The 22,106-nt window shown below is 31.4% G+C and overlaps 1 long non-coding RNA gene across 1 annotated transcript; it reads right to left on the reverse strand.

The window, feature by feature from the left end:
• Positions 1-612: 612 nt before the first annotated feature.
• Positions 613-2,915, reverse strand: LOC111403419. Its single transcript, XR_002704453.1, has 2 exons — positions 2,588-2,915; positions 613-928 (listed from the first exon to the last, which is right to left on the reverse strand). It is a non-coding gene; the product is annotated as an uncharacterized LOC111403419 (long non-coding RNA).
• Between the last annotated feature and the right edge of the window lie 19,191 nt (positions 2,916-22,106).

The following is a 22,106-nucleotide window of genomic DNA, read 5'->3' on the forward strand; positions in this document are numbered from 1 at the left end:
GACAATTAGGAGCAAAAAATAAATAAACAGCACCAGACTGTTTTAAATTTATACATATAATTGTAGTGAAGAGAGAAGCAGTACTCAGAACCCTTTTATTTGGGAAAGCACATAATGTCTTTGTTAGCATATAACTAAAAATATCAACACATAGGCTTCAATTGTCATACCGAGTAGTTTGTCTCCCCAACGACATTCACGAGAAATAGATATAGCAGCAATCTTCCAGCTCTTAATTCTCAATGCTTATGCTGGGTATTAACACAATCCTACTAATTAGAAGGAAATGATTCGTATTATTTGATTAAAGAAACCAGAGAACTACAAAGGTGTTTGCAGGGACTCATCTGATTTCCATAAAAACCCATTCAATGATACACAAAAAAGGGTTAAAAAACATCAGTCTCAGAAGTCTCCTAGGGTAGTGAATAATTAATTAACACAATCATTAATGATAAATCACTGCTTTGGGGTTTCAAATTTATGTGACTTCTCAGAAGTGAAATGATCTATTCATGTCTACAGGAAAAACCATTCTCGGTGCCATACATAAAATGAAAAGAAAAGAGAATTCACAATTATGATATTCGCTTTGAAAATTGCCTAAGATAATTAAAAGAAAAGAAAATTCTCAATTTTGATCATCTCTGTAATCATCCTAATGAGCCAACAAAAGAACATTATTGTAAAGAGGAAATTATAGAAACAAGAGAGAAAATTGTTTCTCTGAGACACAATTTCTGAAATAAACAAACATAAAATGAGAATCCTAAGAGAATTCGCAATTACAAACCAATGAACCCAAATTTCGATCATCAGTAGGACCAAAGAACAAAACCCCAAAACTGTCCTTCAAGATTCCTTCTATGCATGAATAAAGAATGTGATTATCGCACTGGAATTCATCTTCAGAAATCCTTGTCTAGTCCTGTTGGAAAGGGTTAATCATCTCCCTTCTGAAATAGGGAAGGAATACAAGACTTGGAAATAGAATTAGGGTTCTGCATATATAACTTTTTAGATGTACAGAAACTACTAATTTTACAGAATTAGAAAAATAGAAAACTAAATAAACAAAGTCAAAAATTCATTAATGAAATGGCTACTAAGAAATGGTTTAAACAAGATGGCTATTGACACCAAAATCAATCATAGCTACCAAGTAGTGATTTCATATCAATTCATACTGACCCAAAAAAAAAAAAATACCTAGTGTCACTCGATACTAAAAGCTGATTTTTCTCACGTGCATTATAATGGATATTCAAGATTTGACTGAAGCAAAAGAGAATGACAAATCACTTAATTGAAAAGAAAACACAACTTATGGTGATTTAAATCAAACATAAAAAGCACATATTCCATCAAAGATCAGAAAAAACCATAGAGTGTTTACAGAAACAAATCTGATGAAACTCAAGTTCATGATCAGTTAGACCAAAATGAAACCTAGAAAAGATCTTCTATAATCATCCCAAGACAAAGAATGTAACATAACAGTGAAATGACAGACATAGAAACAGAGAAAACTCTGAGAACATAATCATAAATAAATTGGAAAAGGAACCACAAATATAACACAAAAGCACAGTCAATCACAGAAAAATTCAGAAAAACAAATCCAGAGAAACTCAATATTGATCATCACTCCAAAGAACAAAGTCAAGAAAAATGATCCTTCAAAATTCGTCCAAATGCACCAAAAAATATGTGATTATAAAGAAAATAAATATATGAAAAAGACAAAAAAATACTCTACGAACAAATCCTAAAATAAACATATTTAAAATGAAAAAGGAACCACAAACCCAATACAAAAAAACACGAATTACATTAAAGGTTCAACCCACGGAGAATGTAACATCAATAAATCCAGTGAAATTCAATATTCATCATTATCCAGAGAGCAGACCCCCAGAAGTCCTTCAATATTCATCATTTAATGCACCAAAAAGAAAGCGACTAGGAAGACAGGGCAATTACATAAATAAAGAGAACATTATCACACTTAGAAATGTAATAGGTGCAATAACTGTAAATAAAATGAAAAAAAAAACAAAACAAAACACAACTTATTAATATTGAAACCAAACAAAAATTTAATTAAAGATTTAGCCCATATAGAATTCACAGAACGAAAACAAATACAGCAAAACCCAAGATGAACTATCACTCCAAAAGACAATTAATCAACATCCATCCAAATGTAAAGGGAACACCGAACACAACCATTAATGATCAATCACTGCTTTGGGGTTTCAAATTTCTGCGACTTCTCAGAAGGAAAATGATCAATTCGAGTTTACAGGAAAAATCATTCTCGGTGCCATACATAAAATGAAAAGAAAGAGAATTCACAGTTTTGATCATCACTTTGATCCAGAAAAAAATCCCACAAGATAAAGAAAAGAAAAGAGAATTCACAATTTTATCATCTCTTTAATTATCATAATGAACCAACAAAAAATGTTATTGTAAAGATAAAGAAATTATAGAAACGAGAGCGAAAATTGCCACTCCGAGAACATAATTTCTGAAATAAACACATATAAAATGAGAACCCTAAGAGAAATTCACAAAAACAAACCAGTGACCCAAATTTTGATCATCAGTTGGACCAAAGAACAGAACCCTGAAACTATCCTTCGAGACTTCTTCTATGCGTGAATAAAGAACATGATTATCGTACTGGAATCCATCTTCAGAAATCCTTGTCTAGTTCTTTTTGACCGAGAAACCCCAAGCCTCACTCTTGGCCGAGAAACCCCAAGTCTCCCTTTGAAGAATTAGGGGTTGTAGTAGGTTCTACATAACAGTCTTATTTTTGTAAATTTCATATTACATCGTTGGATTAAGAACAAATAAACGGTTCAGATTTTAGGGAGCTTCCAATCAAATTCCAAGCCATTGCGAAATTTCACCGTTGGATTAAGTTTTATTCCTTCTATGGAAAAAATAAAAAACTTCTTTAATTTCCTCTTTATTTTGTATCACTATATGTTTACAGTCTTAAAAAAAAAAAAGGTACTAATTTGAGGAAGCCTATTTTGCTTGTTTTGTTTAATTTTAATAATTTTAACAAAATTTATCAAACCTTGACAATGAAAATGAAACGTTCAATTGATTCTATACAGAAAAAGTTAAAACTTATTGTAGCAAGCGTGTCAATTAAAATATACTCTTTTTATTTCTTTTTCAAAATTAATTGCTTTTTTAAAGTCATTATTCATGTTAGTTTGTCAATTGAACTCCTAATACAATTAAAGATAATACCAAAATAAAAGAGAAACTAAAAGCCAAAAGAGAGATTATGATAGAGAAGAGCTCTTAATCAATTATACAAAGAAGTCCTATGCAACAAGAAGATTCTGAAACTAGCAATTTTATGCTCATTTGGAAGAGGATCCTATATAGACCTTTTTTTTTTCTTTTTTTTCTTTTTTGAGTTTAAATTTAAAATTTGTTTAATTGAATGAATCACAATATAATAATGATTTTTTCATATAAAATCTATGTGTTTGCCATGTCATAGATTAAGCGGAAGATGATTGATACACTCACGATTTGAAATTTTAAGTACAAAAAATTGAAAACCACCTAAAGTTGATGATTTTTACATTCAAAAGTCAAACTTGTTCACACTAATATATGGGTGAAACATAGTTGGACAGTGCAGTTTAAGAGAAATTTCACATCAATCATCAAAGTTTTTTTTTTAGTTTTAAAATGGTAATTCTATTTTGAATGTGTTTCAATTACGTCACCTGATTAGTTCCTATTAGACAACTTAATAACCACCCCTAAAAGCCATGTTCATATATTTTCTATCAATGGGATTTTATATTATTCAAACTATTGTCAATAGCCAATTCACAATATCATCAAGTTTCGTTAAACATTTCTATTAAGGAAAAATTATTATTGATACCTAAAGTTTGATAATTAAAATGAAACTTCACCCAAAGTACTACAACAAGTTGTGCTTATTACCCAAATATATTAGAGATAATTGTATCGGAGGTCCCAAATTTTTAAAAAAATGTCCATATTAGACCCAAATCTTTAAATTTCAGTAGTGAAGGATCCAAAGCTTTCAAAATTGTGGAGAAAGAACCAATGGATGGTTTCCATCCAAAAATCATTAGTTGACCAAAGCTTTCATGATGATTAGATTGACTCCGTACATACAAACATCGATCAAGCATATAATAAGTAAAGAATTAGTTTTAGTTGAATTACTCATGAACTTTTTATGAATTATCAAGCAAATTCAAAATTTAAACACGACATTAGAACTCCACTATTATGTTCTCTTATCTCCTATTGTTACTGTAAAAGGAATTAACTATTTAATTCTTGTTTGGAAAACAGACAATTGCAGAGAATATAGGTGATTGGTACTTCAGTCGGAAAACAGCAAATTAAGCATATTTGGATTTTAGTTCTGGGTGATACAATTAAGCTTACTTTGGGCTCGCTAAGATCTTTTTTCATCTCCGTCCACAATTGTCTTAATGTAAACAATCCAAATATTAAATTGAAGGTGCATGCAGTGTAGATGATGCATGTTCTTGAAGAATATGGTAAGTTAATATCCTTCCTCATGTTATAGAATGTATGCACAAGGTTGAATCATATTGCAAAATTCTGCTAGGAACATATATGTACTGGGTTTTAATGGACATTTTATGTCCGTAAGAACTTAAAGTGTAATAGCAATGAAATGATGGTGATCAATTTGTTCATTTTTAAAGTCTGGGGATTAACTTGCAAGAAATGCAATGAAATGGAGACTAATAGAATGATTTCTCATTGGAGCAAGATCCAAAATCTATATAATTCATAGGTTTTAACCTTGAGGGATAATTCTAAAATCATCAAGCATATTTATCATATTAAAGATTTTAAGATCATTACACCCGTGTTAGGCTTAATTTTGTCATGTTGTGATTTTAAGAGATTTAGCTTTTGTTGTGACAAATAAATGACTGTACAAAGAATGTAAACTTTTATTCTAGTCCAGAAATGTTGTATGTTTCAAAATCAACATTTTAACTTTTGTTAAACGGAAGTGGTTTATTGTTGAAATTGTATATAATTAATATAATGGATATCAATTAGATGATATCTATTTGTATTATTATATTTGGTAGTATTACAAAATTTATTTTTATCGTTTTAAAAATATATAATGTGTTTACCAGTGTTATTTTAAAATGACAAAAAAAATAATAAATTTAACATCTAGTAAATCTCAAAATTTATTAAATTACAAAACAAAAGCATAGTTTATATAGTAGGAAAAAAAAAAAGAATAAATTTTATTAATTGGTGTTAAACTTGGTATTTTAGTTATTGATAATCGGAGAAGTTAAAAGTAGACTCTTGACTGTTTTGCTTGTTTTCAATGTTTGTCATTAGATGATGCAAAGTTCTTAATTTTACTAAAAACTTAAATTAACTTTCGCTTTTTGACAATCGGAAGTTAAGCATTTTAGTCGATCCTAAATGGAGTTTAGCTTCGCCAAACATAATTAGATCAATGACAAAAAGAATGTTTAGGAAATGTTCACAAACAATTTAAATAGTTAATAAACAAAAATGAGTGGTGGATAAGTGAGTGATACTTGCGTGTGATTCAAGCGTGGATAACAAGTGAATTGCGTATTTAAAATAGTTTATAAACATGAGCCTAATGCACGGAAATCTAGCTTACACATGACATTGTTAAACTTAATGGCTTCTTTCCATTAAGATACTTGAAAGGGATATTACGACGTTGAGGAAGGTAAAGAAATTGTTATGCCATAAAAAAATGCGAAAGAGTTGCACCATTTTTTATTAATTTTTTTTATCATGTAGAAGAGAAGTTATTTTTTTATTAATTTCGAGGTATAGAATTCCTCTAACCCGGAATAAGTTTTAGCCCTTGTTTGGTGAGGACTAAAATATAGATTTCTATCAAAATTAAAGTCAACAAACTACATATTCTATAAGACCCACGACTTTTTAACAATATATTCGCCCTTGTTTGAACCTCACTTTTCATTAATACATTTTTCTCCAAACTCATTTTCAACTACATATTCTCTTAATAAATTAATATTACATGTAAATCCTAAAACTTTTTCTTACTTTTCAATCATATATTCTCTAAAAAGATCACTATTCCAAAATCTATTTTTCCCAAAGAATGAGATGCAAATAAAGATTTTATCGACTTGTAAGAAAATCTACTAAAAAAATTATTTCATTGCCCACCAAGCAAGAGCCTAATTTGCTTGGCCTAATATCTTTCGGAATTTTCCTCATGTGCTGTGAACTTGGCAAGATAACTCACAAAGGTGGGCCCCACCTGAATAAAAAAATGCCAAAAATTAAACCACAAACCCCATTTTTTCTGACTTGTATGTCCCTTGTGAATGCACCCCTATACGCCAATTATCACTCATATCTTTCCATGTGATTAGCATCAATAGTATATAATATTGTAGAGAAATATAATATACTCCTATTTGGCATCATTTAAATTTTTAATTTCAAATTCATTTTCAATCACACATTTTATAGAACTAACAACTTTATTTAATCATATATTTCATCAATTTTTATAAAAATTTACTAAAAATCTTATTTTTGGGCACATCAAACATGAGATTTATCTAGTTGGAAAATGTGTGTGGTCGGGAACTCAAACAAATAAACACATAAAAAAGAAGTGACAATTAACAAGTAGAGAGAGAGAGAGGGGGGAGAGAGAGAGAGAGAGAGAGAGAGAGAGAGAGAGATTTTTTTCCTTCCCCAAAAGTGAGTATGATCATCATTAATTATTGATGGTAATCAAAAGATTACCGTTGGACGTTGGTTACTGGATTTAATCATCAAAATCAAAAATTAATTTTCCTTTGAAGATTAAATCCATACGAATACAGATGTTAAATAAAGATGAGATTATTAAATGTTTTAAATTCTCACACATGAAAGGGAAGATGTCAAATACTTCCTCCCTTAGATTTTCTCCCTTGTTCTCCTTTAGGTGCCTCCCTCTTTTTGGGAAATAAAAAAGTAGCTAACCCTAAAAGCATATGAAAATGTGACCATGAGTGGCATATTTATAATACTCAATTAGGATTTGGAAATCACACAAATTTTCTTGGACTTTATTGTAGTAGACTAATTAAGTCACACATCTTTATCGGAGCCAAGAGAGGGACCCAACCAGACTCATGTGACTCAAGCTCCAATAGATATTTCTAATTGGATCAACTCTTGATCAATTGAGATACATCTGTTAATCCCGGCTCATTCTACCAAAAAATCGAAATTGCATTCTTGAGTTGAGTGATAGTCATAGAAGCAAATTATGATCTAATAACAATATCATCTTATTGTCGTTCTACAAGTTAACCCCCATTTGACCATCAAAATGTTAAAATTGGCAAAATGACCGTTTTGCCCTTCAACATGTATTACCTTCTAAGTTCTATTTTCATATGGCAAATTTGTTGTGATCAAATCATAATATAAAGTTCGAAGATCTCATCATCAAAATACTGAGCTCAAGTTCAATTTGCCTATGGAAAATACCTTAAAGTGACGATCGTCTCATTTTATTGATTAATGGATTCCACTATCGCAAGTATATGATCTCTAATTGATTCAGCCTGATACCCAAAGCATCGAGATTATTTTATTAAAGAATTCACTCAATGATATCTCAAAGAACTTGAACTAGTAATCAAATGTACATTACTCGCTTAGGATTTAGGTGACTTATTTGATAATCGAGTAAAGTCTCATTTCAAGCAGTCACAAATGAGTCATCTATGCGGTCCCGTTCAATGTGCATCGAAATACATTATTGTTCTTATTCCAAAATCTAGATAAATCTTAATAAGAACAATGCAATCTTATTAACATAAAGCATCATCACATCACGAATTATGTCTTACTATACCCGAATCATCAAGTATACAATTTGTGACATCCTATATAATTGTGGAACTTTAGATAATTGTTTCAAATTATAACAAGCAAATAAACAAACATCAATTTATAATGTCTTTATACAAAATACTACTCAAAGAAGGGTATTAAACTAACAATCTTGCACTTACCATTTTTGGAGTATGTGCGACATACAAGAACACCCATTCCCTCAAGATGCCCACCAAAATCCTTATCTGAAAAGGTCTTGGTGAATGGACCTACAAGATTATCTACTAATGCAATCTTCCTAACTGTCACGTCTTCCCGATGAACAATCTCTCTAAAAAGTTGATATTTCCTTTCGATGTGCTTGCCATGCTGATGACTCCTTAGTTCTTTATCATTGGCAACCGCTCAATTATTATCACAATAAAGTGTTATAGGTCCCATTGCCAAAGGTATTATGTTAAGATCCAAAAGAAACTTCTTGAACTAACGACTTCTTTAGCAGATGCATTCTGCCTCCATAGTGGAATCAGTAATGCAAGATTACTTGATACTTCTCTATACCACAGCTCTACCTCTCAGTGTAAATACTGAGCCCAACGTATACTTCCTAGAGTCACGATTGGATTGAAAATTGGAATCAATGTTTGTAATAGGATTCAAATCATGTCCTAAATAGACAAGCATATAATCTCTTGTTCTCCAATTCACCGCTACCTAATGTTCTAGTCCTAGATTAGACTGATAACAATTAACAATACCCACAGCATAACAAATATTCGATCTAGTGCGAGGCACATCATACATGAGGCTTCCCACAATAGAAGCATAAGGAACCTTCCTTATGTAATCTATCTCCGTTAAAATCTTGGGAGAATGCTCCTTATATAGATGAATTCCATGTCTAAAAGTAAGTTATCCCCTTTTGGAATTTTGCATTGCAAATCTAGACAATATTTTGTCAAAATATGAAGTTTGGGATAATGGAATCCTTATGTTTTTTCTATCTCATAAGATTTGGATTCCCAAAACATATATGGCTTCTCCCAAGTCCTTCATATCAAACTGTTGTGACAATCATTTCTTTGCAGATGTCAATGTCCCTACATCACTTCCAATGAGTAAAATGTCATCTACATAAAGAATAAAAAAAAACTACTTTTTTCCCTTGTATTGACTTATACACACAGTGTTCATTCAGATTTTGGTCAAAACTATAGGTCTTAATAGTTTGATCGAATCTTATATTCCAAGATCTGAATGCTTACTTGAGTCCATAAATGGACCTCTACAACTTGCAAACTTTCTTTTCATGACCTTCTTTCACAAACCTTTCACCTTACATCATGTATATAATCTCCTCAAGATGTCCATTTAAAAATATAGATAATCTTCTCTAGACTTTCATTTAAAAACATTTTCTTGATGTCTATTTGCCAAACCTCATAATCATAATGAGCATCAATGGATAAAAGAATTCAAATAGATTTGAGGATGGCAACCTATGAGAAGGTTTCTTCATAGTCGATATTTTTTCTTTGGGTAAAACCCTTGGCCACTAGCCTTACTTTGAAGGTTTCAACCTTTCCATCTATACCTCTTTTTCTCTTATAGACCTACTTGCACCCTATAGATTTTATCCTATTAGGTATATCTACAAGATCCCAAACTTTGTTGGAATATATAGATTCCATCTTTAAGTTTATGGTAGATTTCTATTATTCAAAGTCTACATCCTCCATTGCTTCCTTAAACAGAGTAGAATATTCTTCTTGCTCAGTAGAGATGGCTTTATAGGACTCTCCATAAAGCAAGTACCTAGAATGTGGTCTCACAACCTTCCCACTAGGAGTAATGGTTGAAGGTGTCTGATTGTCTAGTCTGACCAAATGTCCTTCCTTTCCTTCCACTGCTTGGTCTTGTCTTTGGTTAAGATAAAAATCCTCATTATCCCCATTGAGAAGGGCATGTGGAGGTACAACAATGGGTGTCTCATTCTCTACTACCTCTAGTTCTGTTTGTCCATGAGGGTCAGTGGGCATCAATTGCTCACTTATATCATCAGCAACCATTGGTTCTGTAGGAGGTTCCAAATCATCACTATTTGATTCTATGCAAAAATCTGGAACTGGGCTGTTTGAACCATGTTCTAACACCTCTTCCAATATAATCTTACTAGTAGACTAGTGTTCTTCTATATACTTGTCCTCTAAGAGGTTACATTTGTACTAACAAATACCTTCTTATCAAGATGACTATAGAAGTAATAACCTTTCATTCCTTTTGGATATCCTATAAAGAAATAAACCTTTGATCTTTATTATATCTTATCTATCTTTCCCTTTAACATGTGTGCCGAACATCTCCATATTCGAATGTTGTGCAAATTAGGCTTGCGTCCATTCCACAATTCAAGAGGCATCTTGAGAACTAACTTAGATGGCACTAAATTCAAGATATAAATGGTTGTTTGTGGTACATATCCCCAAAAGAAAATAGGTAATGAGGAATAACTCATCATTGATGTTACCATATCTAAAAGAGTTTTATTTTTTCTTTCCAAGATACCATTCTATTGGGGAGTTCTTGGTATACTCGGTATGATATCCCACTATCCAATAAGTAGACCTTAAATTCTTAGATAGATAGTTGCCACCTTGATCGAGTCGAAGGGCCTTACTACTCTTACCCAGTTGTTTCTCAATCTCCATCTGAAACTCTTTGAATTTCTTCGAAACTTCAGATTTGTGAGACATAAGATATATGTATTCAAATCTAGAGTAATCATTTGTAAAGGTGATGAAGTACTCATATTCTCTCCTAGCCTGAGTACTAATAGGTCCATGATTACGCCTAAAGAATAACGCGATAATTGTAGCCCAGCTTTGGGGTGTTGATTCTACAGGGAGATGGACGAATTGTTTAAAAGATTTATCGAACAAGGATTTTGTGAATTATGTGAAAATAATTTGACGATTGGAATGAGATTTAATTATCAATATGTGAAGCATCCGAATTCCTTCAATTGGATTGGATCATCAACATCAATAATTCATGGCTTTTTACTCAATTAGAGGTTTTCATTCCAACTCTCTAATTGTAAGATTTAACAATGAAGATCAATCAAATTTCAATTGTAATCCTAGGATCTAGATTTTGTAAACCATTTCCACACATGCTTATTGGACTAAGATTATGAATCGACCATATACACAAAGCATAAAGTAGTAAATAATCTACCAATAAAGTTGATTCAAATCGAAATTCAACATTTAGTTTAATTCCAAAATAGAAAAAATAATGATTGAATTTGTAATGCCCCAAATTTTCATAACACTGGAACGTTACAAAAAATTCTTTTTTTTGTTTACTGTACATATGAAAAGATCAAAATAAAATTCTTTAATAAATAATACCTGAGGCATTCATAAATTTAAAATAAACATAGCAATTGTATCTGAAAAATAATACTAAACATGTCTCAAAATAAATTAACAAATAATTATGAAGGTAGAAAAACTTAATAAAAAATTTATTCTGTTTTACTACGATCCTCTTGGCAGCCCGCATAATCGCCCTACCACAAATCCAATTGACCCAAACCAACTTGTAAAAATTTGTAAGAGTGAGTATTCAAGAACACCCAGTAAAATACGTGCAGTTTGCATAAACATCTATATAACAATAAAAATTACATTTCATACCATCTGATCTTATAGAGTATATCGGTGACCAAGCGCTACACCTATCTTAGGTTCTCTTATAATCCTGTAGAATTTCATATTGCTTTTAAAAAAAGGAATGTCTACTAACATAAACGCATAAGGAAACAAAAATACTTACACTTAAAGTATCTTACCTTGTTAATTTGAAAAATTGTAATGGACCAGAAAAATGCATGTGAAAACCCCTTTTTAATGCTTCATTCTCTCTGACTTGACTATCTATTTTCTTTAGGTAAAAGCTTTTTGAAATTTCTGCGGGTATATGCTTGGAATACATGAGCCTTATATAGGGGTGGCTAGAGTAAAATATAAGTCCTATCTCAACCAAAAGATTTATTTGATTTGTACTAACCTTTTGTTTTTATCTCAAACAAATCACGTGTGATAGAGAGTTGGTTTATGTATTAAAGTATGTGACCATTATTCGACTTAATCCTAATTGGTTTGTTATTCTATGCATGTACACGATATATAAAATAATAGGAGTGTGCAGGTGAGCGGGATGCCAAGACTTTTCAAACTCTTATAAGATTTCAGCAAAGAAATCCTTTATTATCTATTATTAAATCAAAAAGCTGCTGGATAGACTTTAACCATTAAAACTTGTGCCTAATTATTTCTAAGACTTTAGTTTGCACCTTAAACTAACCGAGGAATCATATTGGATTGGAGTCTTCGAACTGTTATAAAGATAAATATTATAATTATTTGCTAATTATCTTAATTCCATTGATTAACCGTAAATAGAGTTTTGATGCTACTAAAATTGAAAACCATGTTTCACAAATAAGTTGGATAAGCACTAGTTTAAAATGAAATTAGGATTTATATTAAATTATATCATATTCAAATTAAGATCACTGTTAAACCCATATAAATATGGTCTACACGTGGCCGCAATAAGCTTAAATTTGTATCACTTACCTACTTAATTAATAACAAACTTACATTCTTAAACTATAATATCTTGTGCCTAGCTTATCTAAATTAACTTTATTCAAGCCTAAAATATATAATTAAATACGAGTTATTCAAAAATTGATATACTTATCATCACTCTATCAAAATCCAATTATTTGACCCAAAAATATAATAGTTCAAAATATAATCAAATATGATATCTACAAATAAATTTTTATATAATTTTTTTTTTTGAGATGTTACAATCTCCCCTCCTTAAAAATTTCATCCTCAAAATTACCTACGTTCGGGTCCTCTATTGTCTGTTCCTGTGCTAAAGCAAAAACTCGGGTGTTTCCCTTCTTTTCTTGCTCATCATTCTTCTTCAAGGGGTCTTTTTTTGCAATTTTTGGAAATGTAACATGTTTTACCACATCGATAGCACACATACTTCCCAAGCAGACATTCACCATTATGCATTTTTTTGCACTTTGGACAGGGTGGAATGACTTGTCCAAAAGTTGATTTGAAATTACTCCTTTCTCGTTATTAGACCCGTGCTACTTCCTCTTTCCTGATGACTCGGCCCTTTGCTGGGGAATTTGGTCCATTTCCAACCGATTTGAGATTGGTTGGGTAGTTTGCATAACTCGACTATAGGTGGTGAATTGGTGGGATGCCATTATTCCACCAATTTTAGGACGCAATCCTAGTTTGAACCTCCTTGCTTTCTTTGCTTTAGTATCCACTAGATGTGATGCATACCTTGAGAGTTGTTCAAATTTTCTCTCATATTCTTCAAGCTTCATCTTTCCTTGCTTAAGTTGAAGGAACTCTGCCTCCTTTTGATCTCTTAAGGCTTGTGGAAAGTATTTTCCCATCACTTCCTCATTAAATTGTGTCCAATTTAGAGCACCTTGTTGTGCTCCTGTTCTAGTGCGAGATGCTGACTCCCACCAGTGGCTTGCAGCGTCAATCAACATAAATTCTGCACATAACACCTTTTGAGCATCAGTGCAAGATAGATGTTTGAAGATTCACTCCATTCCTCTTATCCATTCTTCAGCTGCTAGTGGGTCTGCCTTGCCATCGAAGGTAAGGGGTTTGTAGCGACAGAATTGTTCCACAAATTGAGCTGGTGGTGTTAGCGTTTGCACTGTGGGGACAACCTGTGCTTGTTGCCTACACAAATCTTGTACTGCCCTTAACAAATCCCTGATGATCATAGCTTGGTTTTGTTGTTGTCTTGACATTTTATTAACACATAAAATTTTAATTTAGGAACCTTTGATAAAACAATCTAGTATTATTAATAATCTTTGTAATAACGAAGAAATATAAATTTCCAAATCCTTACATATAGTAACTTGTTCTTAAAATCAAATAAATAAACAATTATACTTTTCCTAAATAAATAAAAAACACTTATTTCAAATCCCTGTGAGTCTTAAAAAAAATCTCCTTTTTTTATGGCATCTCATCATCTGAAGTAATGCATGATTCTTGCTTGAAATCTGCAACCAAATCAATGAGATTTTGTGGGTGGATTTCTTGCTTAGGGTCTTTCGGCTCTGGTTCGATATCTTCCTCCGAGTCCTTTTAGGGATCGGGTTGGGGTTCAGGTTCGGGTTTGGGTTCGAGTTTCGGCACTGGTGCTTGTTATCTGTGATTCCATAGAATTATGATAACTTCGCAGTATCCTTTGAAATCAAATTTATCCCATTCTTTTTCCAAATATAACTCATAATACATATCCCTCACAAAGTAAGCCACGTCTCTCCATTGAGGTCGCATAGTGCTTATAAAGTGGTATATCTAGAGGTCTATCCCCTCATTATATCCAAATGATCTTGCTCGTTCCCACTTAGAAAGGATATCTTCAACATGTTCAACAAAAGTTCGCTCCCATCTTACTTCATAATTTATGTAGTTCTCACTGGCCATTTCAGGGCACTGGAGGTTTGTTTGGCTATTCCTAGTCATCCTAATCTCGTGACAAGTATAATTTCAATTATGCTTAATCTTGCATTATCAATATTATTTTATTCTCAGTGCATGAACAATATTCTAGTAAAATGTAAAAAAAGAATGACAAATTTATTATGCGAGGCGAATATGCTTATACATTTCATAATATGAATCACGCTATAAATATGTCATTACATTTCATACATCGGATCAATTGGAGAGTGGTCAAGTAGTGAACGTAGCGTGCCAATGATTCTTAACTCATAAACGTCTAAGGCTTTAATTAATTAATTAATTTTTATTTACTTATTTCTTTTTTTTCCAATGTTTAAAAAAAACAACTATAATAATAATTCATGTATATATAAAAGTTTTCTAAAATAGTCCCCCTTTTTTATAGGATCTTCTCAAAATAAAATTTCCAAAAAAATAGACCCCTCACACACACACACATATAAAACACCCAACTAAAAGGTCTTTTCGACCAAGCCTTTCAATTTTGCAATAATGCAAATCAACAAAACTCAAACAATAAATCAAACATGAAATCTCTTAAAAATATGAATTTTCAAGTTGGTCCATTTTTAAAACATCCCCAATGGCTAAAGTTAAAAGCGCAAAATTTTATCACATGTGAAATTTGAACCATAGTCATAAAACCATAACAATTTAAATTCTAAACTACTATAATTCAAAATTGACTTAAACAAAAGCATTTAACTTTCAAAAAAAATAAGAGAAAAGAAACAAAAATATGTACACATAAAGTTTAATTTTTTTTTAGTTTTTGTGTGTGTACTGTTCACGTGAACAGTAAAAAACACTGTTCACATTTCTCTACTCTCTTTTTTTAAAACATTTTTTTAATTTTTTTACTGTTCACCTGAACTGTTTCGAAATTATTATTATTTTTTCAAAATAAGTCTATAGAAAAGTCAAAACGGTGTCCTGATACCAAGTTGTAAAGCCCCAAATTTTCATAAAATTAGAGTGTTACAAAAAATTCATTTTTTTGCTTACTTTACATGCGAAAAGATAAAAATAAAATTCTTTAATAAATAATAACTGCGACATTCATAAATTTAAAATAAACATAGCAATTATATCTGAAAAATAACACTAAACATGTCTTAAAAAAAAATAAAATATATATATATATATATATATACATACATATATGTATACATATATGTATACATATATGTATACATGTATATACATGTATATACATGTATACATATATGTATGTATGTATATATATATATATACATACATGTATATACATGTATACATATATGTATGTATGTATATATATATATATATATACATGTATATACATGTATATATATATATATATATATATACATATATATATATATATATATATATATATATATATATATATATATATATATATATATATATATATATATATATATATATATATATATATATATATATATATATATATATATATATATATATATATATATATATACATACATATATGTATGTATATATATATATATACATATATGTATACATATATGTATGTATATATATATATATACATACATACATATATGTATACATATATCTTACCTCGTTAATTGAACATAAACGCATAAAGAAACAAAAACACTAGCACTTAAAATATCTTACCTCGTTGATTTGAAAAGTTGTAATGGACCAAAAAAATGCACGTGAAAACCCCTCTTTAATGCTTCATTCTCTCTAACTTGACTATCTATTTTTTTTAAGTAAAAGCTTTCTGAAATTTCTGTGGGTATACGCTTGGAATACATGAGCCTTATACAGGGGTGGCTAAAGTAAAAGATAAGTTCTATCTCAACCAAAAGATTCATTTGATTTGTACTACCCTTTTGTTTTTATCTCAATCAAATCATGTGTGATAGAGAGTTGGCTTATGTATTGGAGTATGTGACCGTGATTTGACTTAATTCTAATATTTTTGTTATTCTATGCTTGCACATTTGAAGATATATGACTTAATTCTAATTGGTTTGTTATTCTATGCATGCACACGTGAAGATATATAAAATAATAGGAGTGTGCAGATGAGTGGGATGCCAAGACTTTTCAAACTCTTATAAGATTTCAGCAAAGAAATCCCTTACTATCTATTATTAAATCAAAAAGCTGCTGGGTAGACTTTAACCATTAAAACTTGTGCCTAATTATTTCTAAGACTTTAGTTTACACCTTAAACTAACAGAGGAATCATATTGGATTGGGGTCTTCTAACTGTTATAAAGATAAATATTATAATTATTTGCTAATTATCTTAATTCCATTGATTAGCCCTAAATAGAGTTTTGATGCTACTAAAATTGAAAAGCCATGCTCCACAAATAAGTTGCATAAGCACTAGTTTAAAATGAAATTAGGATTTATATTAAATTATATCATAATCAAATTAAGATCATTGTTAAACCCATTTAAATATGGTCTACACGTGGCCACAATAAGCTTAAATTTGTATCACTTACCTACTTAATTAATAACAAACTTACATTCCTAAACTATAATATCTTGTGCCTAACTTATCTAAATTAATGTTTTCTTGAGCCTAAAATACATAATTAAATACGAGCTATCCAAATATTGATATACTTATCATCACTCTGTCAAAATCCAATTATTTGAGCCAAAAATATAATAGTTTAAAATATATTTCATCTTAATCCCTTATTTTCAAAATAATCAAATATGATATCTATAAATAAATCTTTATTCAAAAAAAAAATTTTGGGATGTTACAGAATCTATGAAGAATCTAGTAAAAGTTAAATCAATTCCAAAGTAAATTCATAAAAGATAGTCTAGATCTAGAAGTGTTGGACAATAAAAAAATCAAATTTGCACGAATAAATGATGTGAAGTCGCCAAATCCAATGAGTTCCTCCATAGCTTTTCCTAGGAATTTAGTTTTCCATTGAACTCCTTAGCCCAAGATGAGAGAAAAATTTTAAGGAGGTAAAGAGAGGTGTGTTTTGACCAGTCTAGGGCTTAAAACCATGTGTCAAGTTGTTTCCAAAAGAGGTTGAACTGAATAAGGAAACTAAATTTTCAGCCAAAATATTTTGTGCGATTACATTTAGTATTTTGGCCATAACTCTCTCTCCCAATGTCCGATTAAGGTAATTTAAAGTGTGTTGGAAAGCTAACACAAAGGAATACTTCTAAATTCGAAGGTTTACTAGGTCAAAAGTTGATCTCAATCTCCAGATGAAAATCTGAAAAATCCTTATGCAGTTGCAATTTGATTTATGAAAAGATTATGGTCATATTTAACTTCTTTTGACTTCTAATTTCATCAAATTGACTCTTAGCATTATTGAATCATCATTCCATCGTCCATATCTTCTATGGATTATTTGCAACTTGGTCTTTGAATTTCACTTTGGTCATTTTTCACTCATTTCTTCTTAGTTTCACCTTTTTTATCAAGTTGCAACCTAGATCAAAACATAGTGATAATGAGTTAATTTTGGAATAAACAAGTGCAACAATTAAGAGAGGAAAATTATTATATTTTGCACTCTTATCAGTCCACAAACATCGAAATGTACTAATTCAAAAACATTTTTAGCTCTTAGTCCCTTAGTCTTAAAGGGTCTCTTGGTCATCTTTCCTTTCATGCAAGATTCACAAGTTGGTATGGATTCCACCTCTAACTCATTTAAAGGTCCATTCTTTATCAATCTTTGAATCCTATTTAGATTGATATGACCATCTAAGATGCCATAGGAGAGTTTCATTACCACGAGATGACCTCTTTCTTTTTCTAGAAATAGTAGTGTTATGTATAGAGCCAACCATAAGACTTAAGACATAGAGACTATTAACCATATCACCCAAACATATAACATAATTATTCAACTTAATAGCCACCATAGAACAGGTAAAAAGTATGAAATAACTAACACGATATAATAGTGCAATGAAAACCAAGTTCCATGTAAGTTAGGGAACATAATAACAGTCATCCAAGATCAAATGTCTACTATTTTCAAAACATAAAGTAAAAGTGCCAACAACTTTAGCGGACACTACTGCTCCTACGCCAACTTTAAGAGTATACTCTCCTTTACTGTGGTGCTTGTTTCTTGGAACCCTTACAACGAATTGCCAATATGATTAGTGGCTCTAAAATCTACCATCCAAGTTTTAGTTGAATCAACCGTTAAGCATGACTCAATGAATACGGTATTGCCTTTACCTTGCTTCCCCTTAGCTAGATGATTTGGACAATTCCTCTTCTAATGACCCTTTTGTCCACAAGAAAAACACTTTTCCTTTGTTTCCCATTGGCATTAGTTTTCTTTCTTTGACTTGCTATCTGGCTTTTTATTTGGCCTCTTCATATTCTTTCCTTCTTTACCACCAGAAGGCTTAGGATGAGTGGGTCTAGCTATTATAGTTAAAGCACTTCCACTTCTGGCCTTTAGAATAGTTTCAGCAATGTGGAGTTCTTTCAATAATTCCGTTAGAGAAATGTCCATCTTGTGTAGATTATAATCAACTATAAACTGTGAGATATCTTAGAAAGAGTATCAAAGACCATGTCAGTTTGCATCTCGAAATCAATGTCAGCTCTTAAAACCTCCGCAACATTGAAATGACCAATCATGGTTAACATATGGTCCCTCACAGATGTGCCCGATTTCATGCACGTGATTATAATTGCCCTAATGGAGGCTTGCCTAGCTTGTCGATTTTGATGTCCAAACATCTCTTAAAGACTTTCCATTATGTCAAAAGTAGTTTCCATATTTTGATGTTTCTGTTGTAATACATTTGACATGGATGTCAAAATGTAGCAACGGACCATCTCATCAGAATGACACTACTTTTTATATGTAGTCTTTTGAGATTCCATAGAATCATCTTTTGGGGTTTTGAGACAATTTTCAATCGGCACAAATTTATGTTTTTCATCGGTAAGAACAATATTAAGATTCCTTTTCCAGTCAACGTATTTTTCTCCCACAAGTTGATTTTTGTTAAGTATCAATAATAATGGATTAAGCGACATTTTTTTTGTAAAATTAACGACCCGCATATTAATAAAATGAACAATAATCTTTGTACGATGCATGTATATGAGTATGCAAATATAGACCCAAAACTTTATTTTTAATCAAAGACCTTAAACCCTTACAACTTTTAACACACCCTCTATAGGATGTCAATGTAGATGTCGGCAAGGTTGGGACCCTCCACTCATTTTATTGAGCTAGGCATCTCATGACATAATAAAAAATGAGGATTGATTATTATTTGGCCTATGAATAATTTTGTTGAAACATTCTATAAGAAGTCCTCCAAAAAAATTGATATATAAATGTAATAATCTCCGTCAATAATTTTGAAATATCCGAAATATATAACATGTCATCTATAGGATAATCATTCCATTATTTCATTTTAAAAACATTCTATTATGAGCTCCAATTTCAATTCATCTAAAATAATGTAGTCTTCTTATAGGGAGATCGATGTAATTCAGTACTAAACATATGTATTTTAATAACAATTTGGATGATGGAGGAGGCCGTAGGTTTATACATGCCTATAAAACTTCTCCCACTTATTATTTTAAACCATTGGGTTTTTATTTAATAATTAATCTGCCAAACATAAACAATTATGATGGCATTAAATTATTAAATAAAATATTTTTCAACCACCACTAATTAATTTAGAGTGATGAAAAATATTTAATACAAATGCATATGATTTATTGCATTGGGTGTTTCATTTAATCTACCTGACATTTCCTGTCACATGTATTGCCCTGATACATTGCTAGATGTCAATCTGGAATAACGAGTGTGAATTGACAATAAATTAAAAGGGTGTTTTAATTTATCAATTTTGATTAGATCAAAATAATATTTCACATCGTTGGGCATTGTGATCGGGAACCGATGGATCGTACACAAAAGAGAATTGGAAGATTGCAATTTGTCAATTAATTAATTTAACAATCGGTTTGGTTATTTATAGGCCCGAATTAATTAATTTGATTAATTAATTCATGGGCCGGATTTAATTAAATGGATTAATTAAATATTGGACCGGACCAAACCAGGCCCGTTTGGGCTTATATTACATGATTAGGGTTTTTAATCCATATGTTTTTTTCATAATTATTCTTGCTAGCACAAGAAGAGAAAACACTGGTAGCTACAATCTTGTTCTCTGTGTGGAGCACTATTGGAGGCTGGATAATTGGACAGCTATGGGTGGCGAATCAAGATTGCTGGAATGAAAAAGAATAGCAGAGAAGTTTGTAGATCTGGAAAAAGGTATAATCTTATCACAATTTCTATCTAAACACAAAGACGATTCTTGGTGGGAATTGAAAATTATTTTAATTTTCGCTGCGCATGTTAAGTAGATTCCCAACAATATTAAAAAACTACGTGGCACATGATGGACGGAGTCCCACATTGACCGACGTGGCATCGACATCTAATTGATTGGGCCTATTTTAATAAAATAATTGCACCTTGGGCTCGGCCCATTTACATTTTCCTATATATGTGTGATTTCATTTCACCTGAAGGTATGTTTTCTAACCCTAACCAAGCCCACTCTTCTTCTCTTGTACTCATGTTATCTTTCGTTCGGTCGTTGACTTGATCGTTGGAGTGCAGATGGTCGTTGGACCTTTTTCTCGACCGATGGCCTTTACCTTCTAACAGGGTGTTCAGTGTACAGGTGATATACAATTGCGAAAGGAGCTTTTCTTGAACTGCCTTCACAAGATGATTATTCCTCTTCTCTTACTATCGTCAAACCTAGTTATACGACCTCGTCTATTCGAGGCTGCTTATAAAATTTCGATAGTTTGAGATGTTATTCCCCAGGTAGATGCTCAATCTTGACTTTTCGAGATATTATTTCTCGTCTCTCACAATAGTCGAGCTTAGTTGTAAGACCTCGTCATTTCAAGGCAAGTTTATAAGACAATGATAGTTGCGGGATATTTATTCCACGCCTCGCTAGATTCTTATTCTTGGCTTTGCCAGATCATTATTCCTTGCTTCTCACTATCATTGAGTTTAACTATAAGCCCTCCTCATTTATTCCCCATCTCACTAGATGCTTATTCCTGATTTTGTGAGATTATTCATCATCTCTCATTATCGTCGAGCTTAGCTATAAGTGCTCGTCACTATTCGTCACCTTGCTACACGTTTATTTCTGGCTTTACGAAATACTTATTCCTTGCCTACAATAGTTCGAGAGCTATTTGTAGGATGTCTATTTTCCATCTCGCCAGATGCTTATTCATTACCTTTCACTATCATTGAGCTTAGCTGTAAGATCTCATCATTCTGAGACTGCTTATAAGACTCCGATAGTTCGAGACCTATTAGTGATATGTTTATTTCCCGTTTTGCCAGATGCTTAATCCTGGCTTCATAAGATGCTTATTCCTCACTTTTCACTATCGTCTAACTTAGTTAAAGACCTCATCATTTCGATGCTAGCTTATAAGACTCCAATATGATCCATCAATTCAATATTCAGATACATTTATAA

The sequence above is a fragment of the Olea europaea genome, chromosome 11, assembly GCF_002742605.1.
Source record: "Olea europaea var. sylvestris chromosome 11, O_europaea_v1, whole genome shotgun sequence".
NCBI classification, from domain to species: domain Eukaryota; kingdom Viridiplantae; phylum Streptophyta; class Magnoliopsida; order Lamiales; family Oleaceae; genus Olea; species Olea europaea.